General features: G+C 38.1%; 1 protein-coding gene across 12 annotated transcripts in view; it reads right to left on the reverse strand.

The window, feature by feature from the left end:
- Window positions 1-24,340, reverse strand: part of THRB (thyroid hormone receptor beta) — a 366,979-nt gene that overhangs the window by 164,352 nt on the left and 178,287 nt on the right. For 3 of the 12 annotated variants that reach the window (XM_025376931.1, XM_025376926.1, XM_025376927.1), the window contains exon 3: window positions 6,397-6,542. The exons of 8 other annotated variants lie outside the window; for them this stretch is intronic. The gene's annotated coding sequence lies outside the window, so the exon portion shown is untranslated. The remainder of the gene's footprint in view (window positions 1-6,396; window positions 6,543-24,340) is intronic. One more of the 12 variants, XM_025376928.1, reaches the window with a different exon arrangement.

The following is a 24,340-nucleotide window of genomic DNA, read 5'->3' on the forward strand; positions in this document are numbered from 1 at the left end:
TGAATTTCCATACCAAACAGGAGGGGTTCAGGCAGATCAACAGAGCTCAGGCTTTGGGACTACGCAGGACTGTGCTTAATTAAGCAAAAGACACTAATTGATCTCCTCCAACTCCCCTCCCATTTTCCTTAATGTACCTTTCCACACCTTACCACCCGAGAGCCTTACCCAAAAGAGAGATCCACAAAACAGGTTCCTGTTACAGCCTTCCTCTCACAATAGGACATTAGAAGCCGAGTTGTACATGAACTCAAAGTTCAAGCAAGAGTTTACTTGAACTTTGTAATTTGGATTTAGTAAACTAAATTCTTATGATGCAGCAGTTTAAAGACTTTAGAAGAAAGACGCAGAAAATGGGAGGCCTTTTGAATACTGAGTTCTGCCACTTCCTTTTATTAGCAAATGACACAGGGCTCTGCCTAGACATATTTAAATATAAAGTGCAAACTCCTCTTTGCTTTCAAAGCTTCATCAGTGTTTCTGTGTGCACGTGAGTTATTGTCTATTGTCCCTTGGCATCTGTGGAGGATTGGTTCTAGGACCTCCCTTGGACACCAGAAATGCTCAAATCCCTTATACAAAAGGGTGTAATATTTGCATAAAACCTACATTCTCTCATATGCTTTAAATAATCTCTAGATTATTTATGATACATAATGCAATGTAAATGCCATGTAAAGAGTTGTTATACTGTATTCTTTAGCAAATAACAATAAGAAAATAAGTTTATACATGTTTAGTATGGATGCATTTTTTTCCCAAATATTTTCAATCCATACTTGATTGAATCCATGGATGCAGAATCCATGGATATGGAGGGCTGACTATATTTCTTGCAAAAGAAAACTGGGGCTCTTTTGCACATTGTCAACAAGACTGCAAATTAGTCCAACATTTTGGCAATATCTGACAAAATTCCAAATGTACATGCCTTTTGACACTGTGATTCTACATCTTGGAATTTACCCTGCAGACATCGTCATTTAGTGTGTGTGTGTGTGTATATATATATATATATATCTTCATTGTAGGTTTTTTGAAATTGCAACATTCTGGAAATAACTTAAATGTCCATTAGCAGAAGACTCAGTAAATAAATTTTGGTACATCTAATCATTCAATGGACTAATATGTGGCTGTTGAGAGAAAAGAGAGAGTAACATACAGTGAAAGTTATATAGAGAGGCATGAAAAGGTGCCAAATTTTACTATTTAAGGAAAAAGATTTAATCTGTGTTAAACACAATGTGTGTGCCTATATACATATATATGCACATATATATATGCACACACATATATACACACACTATATCTACAATATTTCTGGTAAGGCATACAAGAAAATGAAAAAATGCAACTAGTGGTCACCTATAGGGAGTAGGGCTGGAAGTTTGGGAGGGGGCCTTCTACATTTCATTTTATATCCTTCTGAACTGCTCAATGTTATTACTATTTTTACCATAAACATGGATTGCTTTTACTAAAATGCTTTTTTAAGTGCTTCAGGGCCATAGTAGCTATAAAAATTAAGTCTTTCAGTCCCCAGAAGCATCAGGGACACATCCAATTCTAATATTTTTATTTTTAGATGGCCACGAGGCTCTGAACTGAGATGTAGATGCAGACCCCAAAGTGTGTTGTGCTGGTGCCCTCCTCTAAGCTCCCTGTGCTCTCCACTGTGTGCATCACCTTGTTTCAAGCCGTTCTCCCTGGCTGGATGTTAAGCTTCCTGCTGGGGGTCAGGAACCATCTTGTCCTCATTCATGACTCCCTGGTTCTCAGCACTGTGCCTGGCAAATAGTCGACTCTCAATAAATCTTGTAGAGTAAAGAAGTCAGTGGTCTCATTTCAACTATAGTTCTAACAGGATAATTAAATGTTAGAGTTAAAAATTCAGTAACAATACCAGAATGCTATAACCAAGGGATTTTAGCTGCCTGTTTGGACCAGATCCCTCGGCTCCTGGGCCCTCTAACTGATCGATGGCAAGGGAATCTTGGACTATATAAAACACTGGGGTCTCATAAACTACATTGAGCCTTTTCAATGAAAAAACAGAGTTTTGGCTAAAGTTAAAAAAGTTTAATTTATTTAAAATTTAGTCAATTTTATCAATTTTCTAAAAATAGCATTTGCTAGAATTTCTCAGCTGCAAAGTTTTTGTTTGTTTGTTGCTCATAATTTTTTGCACCTGCTACCACTCACTGGTCTGTCCCGGAATCAAGTATAAAATATGAGCTGGTTTTACCCAAAATTAGGCATGTTACTTTTAAAAGTTCCTGGCATCATCATTTTGGGGTGATTTGAAAGGGTGTCATGACTTCTACAAACTCTGATACCTGAATGGATTTGAGAATGTTGAGGCATGTTGATCATTAAGCTATTGAGTTTTCCCTAGAGTGTGGAGTCACCCATCCCAGTATCATTCAGTCATACTGCAGAGTTCTCCCTTCCTAGGCTGTGCCCCTAGAAAGAGAAAGACATGAAAATCATGGAGAAAGGAATGAAAATCAACTAGAAATGCCCTTCCCCTTCTTACTAAGAAAACTCTAGCTCATTATGGTAATCTATCATTTTATTTAAAATTATATACTATGTCAAACATGCAAAAAAGAATAGAGGACAATATTGCAAAATCCAAGGATATGCTACCTCAATTAATCAAATTGTACCATTTTGCCATAATGCTGAATTTAGTGTTTATCTGTCCCGTGAACATTTTTATTCTGTTACAAAGGTACAGTAATCTGTTCTTTTACCAACTAAAACTTTCAATAAAATGAGGCCAGATGAATTCAGTTCACTCAAATGGAATTTGGGTATAGGGTATAATTTCCTGAGCATGGCCTGATTACATTCCCAAAAGCCATCTAGGGTAGGGAGGCTTGACTAAAATAGGCTGTGTCCAGGTTGTGATCAGTGCAGCAAAGCAGATGCCACTGTGGCGGCTGCAGCATCAAGTTTAGTTTAGACTCACTGTTAATTACCACCCCTACTCAAACTCTTTCTTACCATCCACCTTCTCTTCCTCCAGAGTCCGAAAATGCCTGGTACTTGGATTTCCAGTATAGTAGATTGTTTCCACAAATGGCTGCAATAATCCCTGCCGTCCTGCATGTCTCTGGCAATGTGACTTTGTCATTCCTTTCATCAAGAGAAGTGGACTCCTTCTGAATTGAGCTGACCCTGCGGCTTGCTTTGATCAACAGAGTGCATAGGTGACACTGTGTGGCTTCTGAGACTATGTTTTAAGAGGTTTTTTAGTTTCTACTTTTAAACTTTTCTGGAAACCAGCTACCATGTAAGCAATCAGACTATCCTGAGGTAGCCATGCTGTGAGGAAGCCCAAGCTAACTACATGGAGAGACCATGTGAAGAAAGATAGACACCTGGCCAACCCCCAGGTCATCTTGGATGTTGTAGCTCCAGCAGATGCCATGTGAAGCAGAAATACCACATTGCTGAGCCCAGCCCAGAATGCAGAATCATGAGAGGTAAAAAACAGTTGTCTAAAGCTGCTAAGTTTTAGAGTGATTTGTTATACATCGTTGAGTAATTGACTCACCCAACCTCCCTTAATGCTAAGGTATGAGCACATGACCCAATTCTGGGCAATTAGATGTAAGAGGCAGTTTGCCAGAGGTAGTATGAGGAGGGTTTCTGGAAGATATTTTTTCCTTCCTGTAATGAAGACACATGTGATGAAAAACTGCTTCTCTTTTGATCTTTGGATGTGGCTGTATGAACATATGCTGCCTAGAGATGTGACTCTGAGGGGACAGCCTGGGAACAAAAGGCAACACAGAGGCAATGGTAGGGCAACAAGATGGAGGGCACCTTGATGACCTGTCATGCCACCCAATTAACTAAATTAAACCAACTACCTCTGGAGTTCCTGCTATGTGAAAGAACTCCATTAAGTCATTTTGGGTCTGGAATTCTGTATTTCACAGTCAAATGACACAAATGCTATTTATTTGACTCTAGGGACTAGCAAGGAAACGTTCCCTTAATGCTAGCAGCATGATGTTTTCTAATAATACACTGGCTCTCAGCACAATCATCCAAGGTGCTAAAACAAACAGGATAGAGATGTCTTCACTGAAATGTAAGAAATCACCTGTGAATTCAATAAAATCCATGTTAGCTTTCCAAAATACTATGTCCAAAAATGTCCCTGTAACTATGACACCAACTCAAATTCCTCACATACTTATATTTTAAATGCTGTCCTAGGTCGGAAAACTCACCACCTGGAAACCCGATCTAAATGTATAAGGGGAGCTGATATTCTTTATAGGAGGCCAGACATAGGCACAGCATTGTATTATTGAAACTAGCTCAAGAGAGAAATATGAAAAAGAAATCTTGAATATATATATATTAAAAATTTGGAAAAGCCAAGTAATTAATATCTAAAGATGGTAAGTGATAGCCCTAACTGCATGCATGTATACTCAGAAGATCCAAGAAGGTACATTTTTCTTTGGGGACTATTTTACTACACAATAATACAGTATACAATTACTAGGGCAGGCATTTAAATAGGCACAAGTGTGTTTATCTGAGGTTATTGATTAGTATGCAACTTCTTCACCTGACATTAAATTGAGTGATTGAATGGTACTTTTTACTGTGACATAGCTTAGTGTTTTGACATAAGTACAAAGACAAGTTTTTGTTCAGAAGTTAAGTGTTCCACTTAAGACAATTATTGTGCCAGGAGTTTCTTTTGCTTGCAAATTTTATTTCAGTTAAGTTTGTCTAGTATAACACTACTTAGTGGCTACTTTGCACTTTTGAATTGAATTGAAACTTGCTAGCCCTCTTCATTTTCTTTGGCTTAGGAAAACCCTATATCACAGAGTGCTATGAGGTCAGCTTGGGGTTCCTGAGGTTTGGGTCTCAGGTCTAGGCCAACTAAGAATCCTTGGGCCAGTCAGTGAACCTCTCCAGTTGTCAGGTTCCCTATCTGTAAAGGGATGGAATTTATCAAGCACTGTCCAGTGAAACTTTCCGTGATAATGTCAATGCTTTATATCTGCACTTTCCAGTATGGTAGCCATTAGCCCTGTGTGGCTACCAACCATTTAATTTTGTTTCATTTTATTAATTTACATTTGAATAAAATAGCCACCTTTGGCTAATGGCTGCAGTAATGGACAGCACAGATAGGTGATCTAGGTCCTTCTGATCTAAAGGTTATTTGCTCCTCCTACCCCAAATTTCCACTTAGTTTTCTCTTTCCTACATTTGCCTGTATAACAACTCTCCAGTCTTTTTATTTCACTTAGAATTAAAGGTCAGATATGCCTTTACTGCCATTCCAGCCTAGAGTCAAGAGCTTAAAATTAACTATAAGCATTAACCCACTTCTTGAAATGGAGAAAAGGACCAGCTCTTAGAGTTTCTTTGATCTTCCATTAGAGCTCAGTTGGAGAGTCAGGAGTTATTTGGATGGAATAAGATCTGACATTTATTGAGTCAAAAGGCAGCGTTGATGTGGCTTCCTATTTTAGGATAATGTCAGCTTCAGTTAGAAGCTTTACTTTCCAAAGCTCCTGCTAATAAATATGGCCAAATTGTTAGGATGGGCAATTCTTTTGCAAACACCATCTACTGCAATTACGTGGTGTGACCCCTACTATGTGCCAAGGCACAGGACTGAGTTCAGAGACCGAGAATATGAGTAAGTTTCCCTCCACTAATAAAAGCCTAGGTCTAACAGAAGAGCCTGACCAGAAGATAAATATTTATAACACACTGTGACACATCCTATGACCAATACATGAACAAAAGTGCTGTAAGAGTACAGAGAACAGAGCAAGCCCTTGTCTTCCTTTCTGGGGAGCCGGGAGAGCATAAAGGAGGTATCCTGTGGAGGGTGATCAGGAGTTAACTCCAGTACCAAGGAGGGGGAGGATGTTCCTGGCAAAGGAGCATGGCTTCTTAAGGGATGTCAGTTAAACAGGGCTATCCACACACTTTAGGTTTGAGTTTCAGGGAACTCAGCAAGAACTGAGTGCTGATTTTGCCACTTCCTGCTGAAGAGCCCTTTAGCAAGATGATTTCTCAAATAGGTCAAATGATTCAAACTTTGGGTTCTGAATCTTTGTGAATTTCAAGGAGCAACTTTCACTTCCTTGATAAATGACGAGTGGCCCTAGTACTTCTAACCCCATATAACTCTCCCCGTATAGTATGAGAAATCACAAGGCATATCTGAGGGAAGACATCTTTTGAAGGCACTGAAAGCAAGGTAGAATCCATGGGTTAGAAAGGAGGTAATGAATTAATAAGAAGTATAAGTGGTGAGTGAGTAATAGGAAACATAAATTTTTTCCATCAAAACAACCATTTCTTATCACCACAGTGACTGAATTTTGGAATACATACATTACTTCCAACAGTCTAATGCTAACCTCTGTGAATAAGAGGCATTCAGTCTTCAAGACGTTTGTTTTTCTGCATTTCCTCTTCCTACAGTGAAGTCACTGGGGGCAGATGAAATATAAAATGCTGGAGTTTGCCTCTCTGGCGAGCTGCAGAGAGGAATTTCTGCATTACTGTGATCATCTATTTAATTGTAGCACTTAGTTGCTTATACAAAGCAGTTCTCCTGTTCTTGCCCCTGCCATTTAGAAATTTACAGGCTAAAAAGAGGACGATGACCCAGACAAGCTATGAAGGCCCTATAAACAAATGCATACTCATTACAGAAACATTTAATAAACATTTGACTTACGTGGAATGCACGGGCCAGGTAAATGGTGGGATGCTGGTGGATTTGTCTTGAAGCACTTAAATGATGTGAAGTTCCCTCACTGTTCTCACCTGCTGTTGATAAGTAGCTGTAACAGACTTCCAAGCTCCTTCCCTCCATTTCGGAGAGCTGTGCCACAAATGATGCTGCGCATTATCATCACCTGGGAGCTTTAAACAATCCGGATGCTCAGGTCACATCCCAGACCAATTAAATCAGAAGCTGTGGGTTTAGAACCCAGCCCATAATGTATTTTAAATTCCTCAGGTGATTCCAACTTGTAGCACGTGTAAGAGCCTGTGTTTTAGACTTTAGAGCAGTGGTTCCTAACTTTTGAATTTAAAAAATACACATTTCTGGGCCCCACCCCAGACCTACTCAATCACTATCTCTGGGGGCAGATTTTCGTGTTACTTTCTAATAAACTCTTAGGTCAGTTTGATTCCAGCCCTTAGTTGAAAACCTTGTTCTAAAGCATCGAGTTTCTATTTCTTCTCTGATGTTGTGCATATGAAATGTGAGAAAACAGGTCTTGCACAGGTCCGTTCAAGACTACATAGAGGGTATTTACTTATTTTGGTTTCAACTTTTTATTAAAGTGTCACACACTTAAAAATAGACACATGCAGAGATTGAAAGTGTGCCTTGATGAAGGATCACAAATTGTGTCAGTGGTACCCAGATCAAAAACCTGAAGCTTACCAATCCCCTACAATCCTTCCCTTGTAGGTACTACCTATGCCCCATGGGAACCACAAACCTGATTCTAACATTTCTCCCACCTGAAGTTTTATTTGTTCCAATTCAGTACAATTGCAGTAAAGTTGACTTAATTTCATGCAAATAATTACTCAGGTCTCATTAACAGGCCATAGTATTTTGAGGACAAATGGCCTAACACATCTTGTACTGCATTTGTTGATGATTATTTTAAACAAGGAAGAAGAAAATGAGGCCAGGAAAAAATACTGTCTCTCATTTTCATAGATTGTTAGTTACCGGGTACAGTTTTCAAATACTTTTTACCCTAAGCCTTGTAACACCTCTGTACAGATAAGAATTATCGTCATCTCTACTTAACAGATGGAAAAATAGAGCCTTAGGGAGGAAGTGAATTGCCAAGATTTGGCCTCATGATCCTCTTACATGGAAGGCCTTTCCCTCCATTGCTGCATGCACACTGTCTCTCACCTTTGTAACCAATTGAGACTTTAACCTCCTGCAAAAATCAGCATGGAAAAAGGTCTCTCGACATGATTGTGGATTGTGACTAATTTGATTGTTTTTAAAAAATTCATTCCAAAATACTTTATGAACTAAAATTCTCAAATCATATAGATAAGTTTTTAAAGTTAATTCTTTTTCTTGCTTAGAAAAGTAATTTACGTACACTGTAGAATAAAATAAAAATGTAGAGGAAATGAAGAGTCATGCATTATAACTAAGGGTTCTTTAAAAATAAGAAAGACCTCCAAGACCCTGGACTGGGTAGTTCTCCAGCCTTGCCTGGGGGAAGGAGAATGAGTAACTTGATCTTTGGATGCTTTTCAAGAAATTTAATGTGAATAACTTATTTCTAAGTGTCCTGGAGTTGGTACAGACCCGATGCTGTATCCTATACAATATGCAAAAAAATCTGAAAAGATCAAGAACTCTATCTGATCTCTGTTTTTCACAGATTACCAAGTGTAACTGCATTTCCCTCACAATTTTTTAAAACAGTTCCTGTGATCATAGAAACTTTCTTTTTTTCCTATTTGTTAATAGAATTGGCTGAAATTGTGGTATTTAGAAATTTATCATCAGTACATCTGAATTCTTAACAGAAATTCCAGGAAGCCTTGAGGTTTCTGGGCAAGTATGCTTTTTTTTTTTTCTTTTTTTTCCTCAAACATACCAGAGTTTATACCTTTAAATGCATGTGGTTTTCTCTGGAGGAGGAAGCAGTGTACTTTTTCAGTGTGTTCCTATTGCTGAAAATACTCCAGGGGAATTACAGGAAACAGGAGCAGGACAGCTTTGAGCTGCACATCCCAACACTGACTCTCAATTCTTAGACTAAATGGCATAAAATTTTTCTCACTTACTCAGCAATGACTCTTCAAAAGCCACTGATTACATCTCTAGATCTGTCCAGTCAACACAAAACAATATTCTCCCTATGCCTGAGGGAGGGCAGAACACTTTGCTACTCCTGGAATGTAGCATATACTCACAGGCAGCGCCACCTCCTCACCTGAGGCTGAGAAACCAGAGACCCAGGGTGGCTGGTTACACGTGACTTTGCTCAGTTACACCAGGAATTAAGGACAAAGTTGACACACTATTCCAGGTGTTGTGACTCAAAAGAAAGGAATCTTTTTCACTGAAACACTCAAACATGGATTCTCGCATGGTCTACCAATCACTCTGGCCATGATAAAACCTAACACTTATCCATGCATATAGTTCTCAAATCTGTATGGATACAGGATGCAATATCCATGATACAGATGCACCACATTTATTTCCCAACTATTCCTCAATTTCTGGGCATTCGCTTGGTTTCCAGATTCTTCTTTCCCTCCCCACAACAATGATGCAATAAAATTCCTGTACACAGAATTTTGCATATCAATGCTTTTATTTTTATGGGCTAGCTTCCAAAAGCTGGGTCATATATGATATCTCTCTGTGTTTTTTATTAATAGAGTTTGCTAGATTGCTTTTCAAAAGTTCAAAGACCACAGGAATGTATTAGACTGCCCCCATCTCTTCATCTAACTGCACTGGTGGATATCACCACTCCTTTGAAATTTTTACTAATTTTTTTTTTAAATTTGCAATACATATACTGGGTAGATTTGTATTTGGAATATATTACAAGCTTGAATATGTCAATGAAAAAAGTTAAAATTTTACTAATTTGATGGGAGGGGTATCTCATTGTAGTGACTGAATGGTAGACCCCCAAAAGATATGTCCATGTGTTAATCCCCCAAAACTACGAATATGACCTATTTTGGAAAAGGAGTCTTTGTGGATATAACTAAGGATCTCTACATGAAATCATCCTGGCTTATCTGGCAGGCCCTAAATTGAATGACAAGTGTTCTTATGAGAGATACACAGAGGGGAGACACAGGGAGAAGAGGTGAGGGCCATGTAAAGATGGAGGCAGAGATTGGAATTACACATTCATAAATCAAGGAACACCTGGAGCCACCAGACTCTGGAAGAAATAGGGAGGGATTCACTCCTAGAATCTTCAGAGGGAGCGTGGCCCTCTCAACACCTTGATTTCAAACTTCCTCTCCCCAGAACTGTGAGCGTATATTCCTGTTGTTTTAAAACACCAAGCTCATGTAATTTGTTACTGCAGCCCTAGGAAACTAAATATACTCATTGTTACCATAAACTTTTGTGTTTTTCTGAAAACTTCTGAGGTTGAGCGTATTTTCATGTGGTTTTAATGATCATTTGAATGTACTTTTCTGTGAGTTAACTAGTCATAGCTTTTCCCCATTTTCCCTACTAATTCTTATGAATGCTGTGACAAGGCAGACATTAACACTTTGACACATGTTGTAATCACCTATCTAGCCTGTATTTCTGAGTTTGTTCATATGTTTGGTCATGCAATTAAAAAAATTACATGGTACACTATGCTTATCTTTTTATCCATTCCTTATTCATTAGCTCCATATTGATTATAAACATTCCCCTGACACTTGGGTTATAAAATTATTCTCCCAAATTTTCTCTAAAATGTTTGTGGTGGGCACAAAGATGGTTCCCCAAGAAGTCCATGACTTTATTGCCACATCCTGTGAAAATGCAATCTAAAATGGCAAAAGGGACTTTGCAGATGTAATTAAGGGTACAGATTTTGAGATGGGGATATTATTCTGCATTATCCAGGTAGGCCCAATCGACTCACCCAAGTCCTTGAGTGGCAGATGTCACTATGGAAGACGGGTTGGAGAGATGCAACATTGTTGACTTTGAAGATGGAGGTAGGAAGCCAAGGAGTATGGCTGACCTCTGAGAATGGCAAGAAAGTTGATTCTCCCTCAGAGGCTGCAGGCTGAAATCTAAGCCCTGTGAACCTGTATCAGCCTTCTTGCTTACTGACTGTAAGGCCATAACTTGGTGTTGGCTAAGCTGCTAGGTTGGTGATAATTCGTTATGGCAGCAATAGCAAATCAATACATCTTTGCTGCTTAATTTAAATTAATGTGTACCCTTATCCACCTATCATTCACTTTTGAACGTATTAGCAAGTATTAGCATCTACAACGTTAGTTCTAGATGTACCCTCCAATCTGCTGTACTGATCAATTTGTTTACTCCTTTGCCAATATCCAGTTGTTTTGATTTAGTCACTTCTATATGTTCAAGTACCTGATAAAAGACAAGTTAGCCTCCTCTGTTCTTGTTTTGTTTCTTAAATAGTTTCCTTAGGTTTTTACAGATTTTGTTTTATGTCCTTTAAATCATTATTTTTTGTTGTATCTTAAGTCTTTTACAATTTATGTTGTTATGGTGAAAATTCTATCTCCATTGGTAATTGACAATTCTTGTAAATAAAGCATACCACATACAACGGTGTCTCAAGGCCTTTGAACTTGCGGTTCACTCTGCCTGAACTGGAAAGTGCTTGTCACAGTTGTCTGCATAGCAGAATTCCTCACGAACCTCAAGTTTCTGCTCAAATGCTAACTTATTGTAAGTGAAGCCCTCCCTAACCACCTCATAGAAAACAACACACCACTGCCTGCCAGCCATTCCGTTGGCTAAGCATTTACTATACTTCTTCTCTGGCTTTATATTTTTCCCCATAGTCCTTGCCACCATCTGGCTTACCTAGTCATTTATTTTCCATTACCCCCAACTAATATATATAAGCCCTATGCAGAAAAGGACTTTTTTTCTTTTGTTCACTACTGTAGCTCTAGGGACCAGATGAATGCTTAGTATTCAGTGAGTGTTTAATAAATATGTGTTGAATGAATGGCTATAAAGAAGACTTACTGATTTTTCTACATTTATTTTTTAGTCTAACTGCCTTGTCAAATATTCTTACTGATGGTTGCAGTCCAGTTTTTTACTGGAGTCCTCCCACTCTTACAGGTATACAATCACGTCATCAACAAAAGAGGTAATATTTCTCATTTGGTTGTATTCATTATGCCAATTACCTCTTGGCCCACTAAATTCACAAGGACCCCTGAAACAAAGATGAATAATGTTGGTGGAAGCACAGATCCTTATTTGTTTTTCACTTGATAAAACAAACACAAAGAAAAGTTACAGAGACTCCTCCCTGTATCCAGGCCCTGTGCCATTAATCTTTGCTGTGAATCTTTGCAGTGCCCTCATATTTTGAGTCTAGGCTTAGTGAGGTGAGTGCTTGGGCCAAAGGGTGGTCAGCAAACACGATGCCTGAACAGTGCTTCTCACACTAGGCTTGCTCTTGCTTCTCGGCCGCTACCTGGGCTAGCCTGCTGCAGGAAGAGAACATGTTGTGGAGTTTTTCTGATGTTTTAGTAGAGGCCATCCTTAATCAGCCCACAGCTAGCCAGCCCCAGACATCAGACACGTGCACATGCCTGATTATCATCTCAGAGCTGCTGAGATGATCTATAGCTGACCACAGACGTGCAAGCAGGCCCAGTCCGGATCCCCTGATCCCCTCTGTGAGTTACACATGTTAATTGTCACTTGTCATTGAGGTTTGATAGTTATGCAACATTACTGGGACAAGAGATAATTGATACATTCTCTTATGCCTAATTTTACTGCAAGGAGCCTGAGAGTTTTGCCATTAGAATTCTGTTACTTGTTAGTTTTTGGTGGATCGTCTTTATCATGTTTAAGTGAAACAGAAAAATACGCCAACTAAGTTTTTAAAAAATGACTGCTGCATTTTACAGATCCATTTTCTACATGTACTTTTACCATCTTTTTCCTCCTTTAATGTATTGATCAGACAAATATTTCGATAGATTTCCTAACTTTTAACCATGTTTAATTCCAGGAATAAATTTTTCTTGATCATACAGCATTATTTTTTTTTGAGATGGCTTTGGAATTTACTTGGTAATATTTTATTCCAAAGTTTGCCCTTATGTGTATATGTGAAATTAGCTCATATTTTTTTTTAGTGTGTATTTGCTTGGTCAGAGTTTTGAATAAAGATTATATTAGCTTTGGGAAATGATTTTGAAACTTTCATAATTGATCAAGGAGTCCAAATACAAGAAAGGACATAAATATTTGAATAGCATATTCTACACACTCGATCTAATAGATTTGTACACAGAACTCATGTCATATGAGTTAATAAAATAGATTTCTGATTGTCCATGGAATATTAATAAAATATAAATCACAAGGTTAAAATGAACACCTTCACTTATTTTTTTAAAAGTAGATATTTTGATAGGATATAATCTTAGATCATAAGCAAATAAAATTGATTTTAAGTAAAGCAATAGCTAGTAAATTTTATCTACCTGAAAAATGAGAAATATCCTTTATAATAGCTGTAGGATTCATGAGAAAAGCAAAATTAAAATCATAAGCTATCTAGTATCAATAAAAAAGAGAATATGTCCCATCCAAAGTTATGAAACACAGCTAAAGCTATACTCAGAGGAAAAATGTGTGGCTTATAGCTATAATACCTTCATTACTGAAAAACTAAGACGTTAACATAGTACTAACCTTAATAAGTTTCATGAAGAACGAAAATATAAACCTAAATAAAGTATGAAGAAGGAATTAATAAAGATAAATGCTGAAATATAGTAGAAAACAAAAATAATAGAAAGAACAAATACAATCAAAAGCTGGTTCTTTTATAAAATATATAACCATCTTATGAATATGATTAAAGGAAGAAGAGGGGGAAATACTAGGATTGAGCAAATAGAGAGAAACAGGTGCACAAAGATGAAAATGATTATTAAGAAAGTACTAGAACTAACCCCATTGTAATAGATGTGAAACCTAGAAAAACTGGATGATTTCTTAGCAAAACAGAAATTAACTGACCCAAGAGGAAGTACTAAAATGTAATAAGAAGAGACGGAAATGGTGATTAAAAGTCTAGCATTTAAATGGCGGGAGGAAGTATCAGGATTAAATAATTTCACAGCTGGGTTCCATTTAACTTTTAAAGAACAGATAATTCCAATGCTACTTAAACTAGTCTAGCCCATTGAAAAATATGAAAACCTCCTGAGTTTATTTTATGAATTATATAGATCAGTGGTTCTGATAGTGTGTTTCCTGGATCAGCAGTCTCAGCATCAGCATTATATGGGACCTTGTTAAAAAGTCAAATTATCTGTCATCCCCCCAGACCTACTGAATCAGAAACTCTGGGGTTGGGCATCCAAGAATCCAAGCTGATTCAAGTGCATGCTAAAGTGTGAAAACCACTGCTGTAGAGGTAGCTGGTCTACATCTTATATACAAAAGGCTACAGGTTGGGTAGGGGCGGTGGATGTAGCATCAGTACCCTAGGGTTGGGACTTCCGCTAGCAATAGAAGTTGTATGTGTAGGGTAAGGTCAAGGGGGATTACAATTACTGGTATTAATATTAGTAGCTGCTTATATAATGGTAGAAATCATAAGTGGTAATTGATCCAAAACTAATTTAGACATGGCCATTTGCATACTGCATTCTCATTACCAAATGAGAAAAAGTATATTTTCATTGTAAAAGCAAACTGGTTACAGTGGGTTGGAAGCATTTTAATACATTTTAATAATGAGGTAAAGAGGCATGTGAATTTCACACCACAGACTTCAGGCATTTCACACCCATTCTTCTCTCATTTCCCTCTGTATCTACCATAAAAAGTATTATTATTAGTTCAATGTTTTAGATGAGGACAAAAAGGTTCAGAAAATTTCAGGAACTTTCCCGAGAATACCGAGTTCTATGCAGCATTCAAAATCAGGTTTACCTTCCTCTAATCGTGCCTTGGCATCTCCTACTAAATTCTTAGAACTTTTTTTCCAAGACTGGGCTGACTCCCAAGAAATCTGAGTCTATCTCCTCCCCAATGGGCTTCTAAAAGTGTTTCTTCCAACAGATAACAAACATACTTCCTCCTCTTGTTAATTTAGACATGTTTCAAAGTAAAAGTCCTTCAATTTTGTTGTTGTTGTTGCTTTACCTCAGAAACTAACAAATCTTTACCCAGGCTATATAATAGAAACAATTTTAATATTAATAGCCCAGTCAGTCATTTGAGGATTAAGGGCCTGGGGTTTGCTTTGGCACGCAGAAGGAATATTGGTTACCTGCAATTCTGGTTTTCGGAAGGTTCATAACTGTAATAGATAGTGGCTCCCCGAATCTAAATTTCCTGGCACATGCCAGGCCTGCACTGGAAAGCTCAGATTTCCCTGCTTCAGACCACCCACGGGGAGGAGGCAGGAATCTGTCAACAGTGTGGTCTCCTCTATAAAGCTGCCTTCCACAGAGGGCTCTGGTTCCTCACACTGAGATGCAGTGCACAGGCCAAGATGATTGGGTTGTCATAAATATAGATTCCCTGAAAGCAGGATTTATAAATGGACTGGGGAACAAGGGAAAAATTCTCCCAAAGAAAAATAGCATACATTTTCTTTGTATTTGCCTGCATGTATCTGGCTCATTTGAACTACAGGAATGGTGGTGGCTGCATCACAAAATTTGCAAGGTGATCAGAACAACTGGTCTCAGTTTTTTCTAAGGCATAGCATATTTTGGCTACTGGGTCAAGAAACAAACTGTTAGGTTTACACCCTCTGCCTCCTGCCCATTGCTCAAAGTCCTTGAATTGGCACATTACTGTGCAGAATGTGATATACAACCCTGTAACCATGTAGAGTTGGAGTCTGATGAAACTTCTCAAGAGAGCTAAAATCTATCTGGATGTAAACAGTTTTCTCTTTACTTTCCCACAATTAACTGAGAGTTTAGTAATCACTTAGGGAGGCACACTATTTATTAGGAGCCAATTAATTAGTCTATCATATCTGGTTCTAAAAAAAGTCATACTTTAAAAGCAAACCACAATTACAGATCATTCCTTTTTTCTCAAAATAAAAAAATGAATCCTCATATGAGAGTTCTTGGCTGTTTTTATAAATATAATAATAAATCATAATAAAATATTAATGTTACTTTCTTACTTGGCAATAATTTTTAATTAGACTAAACAAGTATATACTCATTGATGTTGGCAAGCAAATTTTGATATCCTACACAGTGCCATGTGTATGCTGAACACTATCTGAAACCATGAATTATTTTTAAATTTACTGAAGACAAATAACATGGTAAAGTCTGAGCTAAAGTTTATTTGTTTAGAACATAAAAGGAACACATGCTCATTGGAGAAAAAATTTAAAACTACAGAAAAGCATTAAAAAATCACTAGTAATGCAACTATCCAGATCTCTCAATTCTTATTTCCTTTTGTTTTTTATGCATCTGTTGTTTTATATAGTTGAAATTCTAAATAAATTCCCTTTTTATTCTTTTCCACCTAACATTATAACTGAACCATTTTCCCATGCTATACCCTCTTAACAAACAGCACTTTCAACGACTTTATATGGTTCACCATGTAGATATAACATTATGTATTTAACATTCTCCTATTGAAGGATATTTGGCTGATTTCCAAATACAAATAATGCCACAAATAACTTTCTGTGCCAAAATGTATTTCTGAATTATGGATGATTTTTTAAGGAAATATTTTCAGAAGCATTCCAGAAGATCCCCAAATTACTGCTGGAAAGAATATGAATATTTAGTAAACTATTGATATGACTGCAAATTGCTGTCCCAAACCATTTGCTTAAAGGGTCCTTCAAGAATTTCCCTGTGACTTCACTCTCTCCATACTCAAAGATTTCTGCCAGGTTCCAGTTGCCTTGAGCTGAAGTATAAAAGGTTGCCCCCAGGGGTTTCAGGCCATTAGCTAATGGCCTGTTTCCACAGTTCATTGTGGTCAAGTTAAGACTATGAGTATATACCGGCAACCACTGAAATAGCTTTTGTCCCATTGCTGCAGCCTGTGAATTTTGCCCACCCAGCAAAGAAAGTGAGAGGTTGAGTTTTGAAGAAGAGCAGGCTGTAAGTTGTCAGAAAGGTAGGGGAAGGGATGTTAGGTAGGACGGTAAAATAAGAGCCACCATGGCACATATTTACCTATGTAACAAACCTGCACTTCCCACACATGTACCCTGGAACTTAAAATAAAAGTTGGAGGAAAAGAAAAAAAATAAAAAAATAAAAATTAAAACAAAAGAAGTTCTAGACAGTTGAACTTACTAAGGGAGATAGCAAGGAGTTAGAATGTACTAAAATAATGATATTATGAATAACAATAATGGTTAGTTTGTTAGAAACATAGGCGTAACTACTACCAAAATGCAGGCTTTAAAATTTGGAATTTTATGAAAGAATTCATAAAGGTTAGGGTGTTATGAAAGTTTTAAGTGTCTTTGCCAAGCCTTGTTTGAGGTCCTACTATGTAAAATCACTGGTGGATACAGAACATCCCTCTTTTTTGAAATATAAAGTACAGTAGGTAGCTAAATAGGCACAATTCTGGAGTGAATGAAATCTTTGTTATAAAGACAAATAGACAAAAGTAAATTTGAGGCATGTGAAAAACTGCCTTGTTAAACAGGAGAATGGAAAATTGTTTTATTAATAGGTAGATTGTAATCTTTGGTCTTTTGTGTAGATGTGTACTTAGAACTCTATACTTACATTCTAAAATGTGTGTTCATCTTTAAATATACCATAATTAATGCTTTGCCCATGGTATAAACTCAATGAATATTTGCTCAATTTTAATTGAATATGTTTTCTTTCTATAATTATTTGAATTGGAAATTTTCTATGCCTTTGAAGTGAAACTCTTCTTCATTTATGGAATAGGTTTATGTTCCCCTTTTGTTTTTGTGCCTCTATCAACCAAAAGTTCTAGAATCTTCCTTCCTGGGAAGGAAAGAAATAAACTGTTTATCTTCTTTGCCATTTAAACTGCCATACCCAAGCAACTCAGGCCCCAGACAGAACCTTTGCCCTTGCTGCTCCCTTTGTCTGGAAAGCTCTTCCTTCTGGCTCCCGCTTTTTGGCCAGGTCTAGCTGGAATACTGCTTCATCAGAGAGGCCATCTCTGACCACACAGCAAAAGTGGGTTCTACCTCCTTGTACTTCACATTTTTGTTATTTTCTACCTTACTTCCTTGGCCTTTTTGTATACGTATTACAATTTAAAATGATTCATTTATTTGAGTATTTAAAAATTCCAGTATTTTTCAAATTTTATAAGCTCATAATGAGAAATGTTTTACATTGATTCATGCACACACACACACATACACACACATATAACTGCAACAATAGTTTGAAGACAACCCACTTAAGAAGTGCTAGCGGAATAAAGTTTTGTTTCTTTACTCTATTTGAGTTTGCTAATTAAAGGAGCAATCACAAAAGCTGTTTGTATCCCACTAACTGGATCTCATAACCCACTAACAGGGTGCAATCCAAAATTTGAACTATTGAGTTGTTTTCTGTCTATTCTCTCCGCCCCTTCCCTTTAGCCTACAGAAAAAATGTAAGCTCCACGAGGTAATAAAATATCGACTGTATTTATCTTATTTCTGGTACACAGTTGATATTCAGTAAATATCTTTTGAATAAATCAATACATAAAAATGAATAAATTAATAATGTCTTGCTAAGTTCATTTTCCTTATTTTGTTATGCTTTTAACTAAAAATAATTATTTAAGTTGGAGCATCATTTCCTTTTCTGATAGAAGTATTTTTGGAATCTAATTTAATATTCAGGGATCCATTAAGCATTTCAAGGAAGGTACTGACATTACTAAATTGTTCAGCAATGCACAGATTTTGAAAATACACTTGAAAAATAGAACTTTGATATGAACTTGTAAAATATGTAAGATGTATTATAAAACCACTGATTAAATAAATTAAAAAACTCCATTCCCCTATTCAGTGCTGTGTTGGGTAGAAAAGGGGTAAGTAAACAAACAAGTGGAAAAGTTAAGGAAGAACATAGAGAAAAGGATTGCTTTGCACAGACATCTGGCTTTGCTTCCCCAAAGCTATTGAGTACTGGGGCAGGCAAGTGGGCTTGCTACCCTAAATGGGAGCCATGTATCACCTTGGAAGCTCCGTGTCACAATTCTATTCTACTTACAAAATGCTCCTCTATGTGCTTATTTAAAAATCTCTCTTTGTCAATGTGATTATTCAATCATGCTATTACTTACTGTTTAATCTTTGTGAACATGGGAAAAAGGAATTCTGTTCAGAGTAACAAACTTTTCATGTGACTTTAAAATTATTTTCTATCTATAAGAATTTTCCATGATAGGAAACGATTTACCAAAAACCTTTGCTTTTTAAAAAGAAAATGATGTACTTTGATTTCATTTCTTAAAAGAGAAAGGAAAACAGAAGAGAGAAGACTTTCCTTTATTCCAAACCTGTCTTTACATAAACAACTACTTCTTCCAGAACTTCAGTGACCACTCATTTGCTCTAAAGCAGTGACTCTCAAACTTCAGTGTGCATCAGAATCATCTGGAGGGCTCCTTAAACATAGATTGCTGGGACCCACCCCTAGAGCTTCTTTCTCAGTAGGTCTGGTTTGGGGTCATAGAATTTGCAGTTCTAACAAGTTTTTAGGTGATGCTGATGCTCCTGGTCTGAGCACCACATTTTGGGAATCACTGCTCTAAAGCAATGATTCTCAACGACGGGCAATTTTATCTCTCAGTGGACATTTGGCAATGTCTGGAGACATAGTGATTGTCACCATTGGGTATGGGGGGTTCTCTATTGGCGTCTAGTGGGTAGAGGCCAGAGATGCTGTTAAATACCTTACAATGCACAGGACATTCCCCACCACAAATAATTATCTGGTCCAAAATGTCAATAGTGCTGCTGTTCAAACATCCTGCTCAAAAAGGAACTCTCTTTCTCATGGAAGGACATTGTTTAATGAGAGTTTAAATAATAGGTAAAACAAGAGCTACTCATTTCAGAAGCCTTCAACTAAAGTGGGATGATGTCACAGACATTAATTGGGTGGTGTCTCAAGCATATATCTATGGTCATCTTTCTCTGTGTTTGTCTCTCCCACATTCACAAGTCTATTAAGCTTATAAAACACCACACAGCCTAGACATTTACTCATCCAAAATGTAAATGAGGATCTGTGTATGGCTGAAGAGGGATGGGAAGCCAGCTGGAATGAGGAAACACTTTTATTCTTCAAGGGGCCACAATCACTTTGTCCAAAGTAGATAGAATTCTGATCGAGGAAAATGTAAATCCCAGGCAGGGCAGAAAAATGGAGTTGGAAAGGCTTTGCGGTTAACTAGAAGATGCAATATTTCTTTTAAATACTGTGTATTAATGAAAGAAGAACTTGCTTGACATCTTGGCCAGGGCTTAAGCAAAAGTAGGAGGATTTCGACGGTTCTCTATGATGCCCTCTCATCTCTCTTCTCCATCTTTCATAGACTCTTCCATCCATCTATTTTCAGAATTTCCAGAGCCCATTCTCTTTTAAGAAATGAAATCTGATCTTACACTAGAAAAAAGAAAGGCATTTCACTAGCAGATGTGACATCTCCCTGTCTTCCCCTAAGCCTCTTTTTTACACCTGAGTCTGTAGCTTAGCAAATGGTCCCCTGGGAGGTGGAAACTTAGGAATCATTCTTATTGTTCTTTTCATCTCCACCCCTATGTCATCCAGTTAATCTCCAAGTGTTGTGAATTCCCCTTTTTAAATCTCTCTTCTGGACTCTTCATCCTTGCTCCTCCAATGTTGGTTCATACCAACATTATTTCTCACCTGGATTATAGAACAGCCTTGCAAATGGCCTGCCAGCCTCAGCCCCTCTTCATACTCTATCCAGACTGAGCTGTCTACAACACTTACGTAATCTCACTGCTTAAAACCTCTCATTTACTACTAATAGGTCCAAAGACCTTGCAATGGCTTATGAGGCTTAGTACACACAGGCCACCAATTACTTCTCATGCCTTGCTCCTCTTCTCTCCAATTCCTCCATCTTGCTATTGTGTTGCAACCATCCTGAACCTTTCTGGGTTCCATGAAAGTGTCATGTTTTCTCCTTAACACTGTCTTTTTGCATGTACTGTTTCCCCTGCCAAGAAAACTTGAATGCTTGCCCTTGCCTTCTGCCCTACTTCCCACTACTTCAATTCTCAGTTAAACGTGCTTCCCTTGGGAAGCTTTCCCTGACCTCTCAAGTCAGAGTTAGGTGCCCCACCCATGTGTTCTCATGGCACCTTGTAAAACTCCTCGTTGTAATTATCTTCTGTGGTAATTGTCTGGGTCCCCAGTAGTCCGAAAAGCAGCAAGAAAGTAGAGTCCTCATATCTATTTTCTTTTTATTTTTTTCATCATCATAGCTCTTGTACCTAGCACTGTACCTGGCACAGAGTAAATACTGACCATACTTCCTCTTAGGTGGGAATTTAATGAAGTATATTATCCTGGCAAATAATGTAATGAAGCTGGTGAAAGAGATAAGTTTTGAGATACAAAAGGATCCTTCCCAGAGGTCCTTGAAATCAAACCATGCTTCCTACTTATATGCCCACATTTGTGTGGCAGAATCATTACAGAAAACTGAGCTCTCCTGCTAATTTTGTGAACTGATCTCCTTCCATAGCCTTCAATAATTTTCACGTTCTTTTTTTCTTCATTGTACATCTACCTAGATCAAGGAATCATAGGAAGCCAGTGTGGCTCAGCCATGGTGAGTGAGGGAGAAGAAGAGGGGGTGAGATCTGTGAGTCTGGGCCACATCACACAGGGCCTGGTAGGCCATGTGGAGGAGCGAAGATTTTATTTTTAGTCTAATGGAAAACCTTTAAAGAGTTTAAATCACAGTGGTGACTTCATCACTCTGGCTTCTTTGTGGAAAATGGGTTGGAGGATGATCCAAAAGTCCAAAGAGAAAGACCAGTTAATAGACCATTGAAACATTTCAAAGGGAGGATGGTGGCTTGACCCAGGCGGACAGAAATGGAGATGGTGGGAGTGTGCAGACTCAGGATCTATTTTGGAGGCAGAATAGGTAGGAGTTGCTGAGAGTTTGGATTTGGGGGTGAGAGAAACAGGAAGCAAGTGTGATTTCTAGGTTTCTGGATTAAATACCTGGGTGAATGGTGCTGCCATTTACTGAGATGGGAAGACAGCAACTCCTGATTTTCAAGGCTCAGCTCAGTCCTCACTTCCTCCATGAGAGCTGTCATCAGCTCCAATCTCCAGCCTTCTCTCTTTCCTCTCAACCACGTGGGACATCATTGCCTGCACCACTCATCTTTTCAGGAGTATGTGCTGAACTCCTCAACCTGGCTCGCATTCCTTGAAGGTGAGGGACCCGTTTCACATCCAGCAATGCCTTGAATGTAGTGCTCCATCAAATTTGCTGCTTGGGGAATTAAAGACAATTCCCATGCAGCAAACATCCTTGAAGCTGCTAAGAATATCCTGCCACCCACGGGACTAAATGTTCACATCCTCCAGTTCATATCTCAATTGAACATTTTAAAAAGCCCATTACTAAAAGCCATTGAAAAATATGTTTCTCTCTAGTTCTTAAAGAAAGGCATTTAATGTCTATTATACGCTCTATTATTATTTAATATTATCCCTTTTCACTTGATATATAGTTACTTTTCTTTCCCATTATTAAGTATTACCTTAAAATGCAACCTCATTTCCTCTTGTATTAAATAGAAATTGAGGATAAGTTTCTCCTCACTGAAAACACTTTGAAATATTTCAAGTACATTTCCTTTTCTACACTGTTCATTCACAGTTTGGTTCAAAAGCTTTAAAAAAAAAAAACTTGAAGATACCATAATATCACCTTTCAGTTCATTTTTAAAGTTTTTCAGAAATATAAATCTGATGCAAATTTGGAGTTAGACATTTATTGTAGCTTCCCACACAAAGCTAGAATGCTGTCTCTAATATTCTTCACAGTAAAAAGGGAACATAATCATGAAGAACTTACGCAGAGACAGGAATTAGGCTTTTTCTGGTTCTTCTTTTCAATTCACGACCTTTGAGAAGGACTTACAAAGTATATTTTTGTTCATAATCTACTCTAGTACTGAGATAGGCGTTTTATACACCTGCTGTCATTTAACTAGCCCCATCACCTAATGACAGATTTTTATCTCCATTTCACGGATATCTGGCAGGATTTAATGATTTGTTCAAGGACACACAGCTAGAAGAAGCACGTCTGCATCCAAATCCAGGTCTTGGTGCATCTAAAGCTCAAGGTATCCCTCTTTCCCAAAGGATAAAACTCTTTTCTTGAGGGAAATACAGGACAAGTATCTTCCTTGCTCTGTGCTTCAGTCCTTCTCATGCTTAAAAATAGCTGTAATCACTCCTGCAGTCTTTCTTCTCTAGATCACACACTCCCAATTCTTTCAGCCTTTCTTTATAACATGGAACACCCCAAACCCTCAGCCTCTACAGAGCCATTCTTTCCAACATATTCCAGTTGTCCTCTCAAGTGTGGCACTCGAGGAAACCAAATGTCTCTCAAAGCATGGTACTAGGAATGGATTACATTGTTTTCTCAATTCATATATTCCTGCAGGGTCTTATTTCAGAATAGGAAGCTAATTTATCTTCCTTTAACAAGTCTCCTTAACATTTTTAAAGTTTAAAAAACACAGCATTATAGTCCATATCGCTGTATTACCCTCCTTCCTCTCCCTGCCCCCAGTAGAAAAGCTTGAAATTTAGGAATTATATTTTCTTTGTCTTTTAACTCCAATTCAGGACACATGAGAATTACTGGACAAGTACGCTTATGTAATCCCACCCTTAGGAAGGATACATCAGAATTTTAAGAGAAGTTGACCATTGGAAGCCCATGCCCTGATGGACATGTCTTGACCCACACATTAATTGCAACACAGTCTCCTTCCGTGTTCATACAGAGAGCATCACCGGGGTGGTTTCACACTTACCCTGCTGTCCTCTGGGCTTTCAGGACCTGTGGACATCGCTATATCCTCAGCATGAGCTTCTCATTCTCTACTTCTATGTCAGATAGAATGAAGGCATTCTAAACAAATCAACTGCCTGGGACCCAAAGCCACGTCCCACACTTACGCGGCTAAGCTATCCCAATTATATGTTCTTGAAATGCACCTTAGAGGCCCGTGGTGACTGACGCTTGGCTGGCGTCATGGCTGTGTGGATTTTGCCACAGAACGCACCCAGACAAACAGCTCACTACTCCAGGCTGCCCTCTCTGGCTCAGGATTCTACACCGTGCCTCGCGGCCCGCTATAGGAGCCAGCATTGCAGCCGGAAGATGAGCAAAGCTTGTGGTAACCTAAACCCCTAGTGAAATAAGACTCCTATGGCACCGGGAGGCTGCCTGGACAGCTAACACCTGACATGCTACCTTATCCACATCTACAGACCCTGTTACGATTAGAACTTTACTCCCTTCTCAACTCCA

This window comes from Theropithecus gelada, chromosome 2 (assembly GCF_003255815.1).
Source record: "Theropithecus gelada isolate Dixy chromosome 2, Tgel_1.0, whole genome shotgun sequence".
NCBI classification, from domain to species: domain Eukaryota; kingdom Metazoa; phylum Chordata; class Mammalia; order Primates; family Cercopithecidae; genus Theropithecus; species Theropithecus gelada.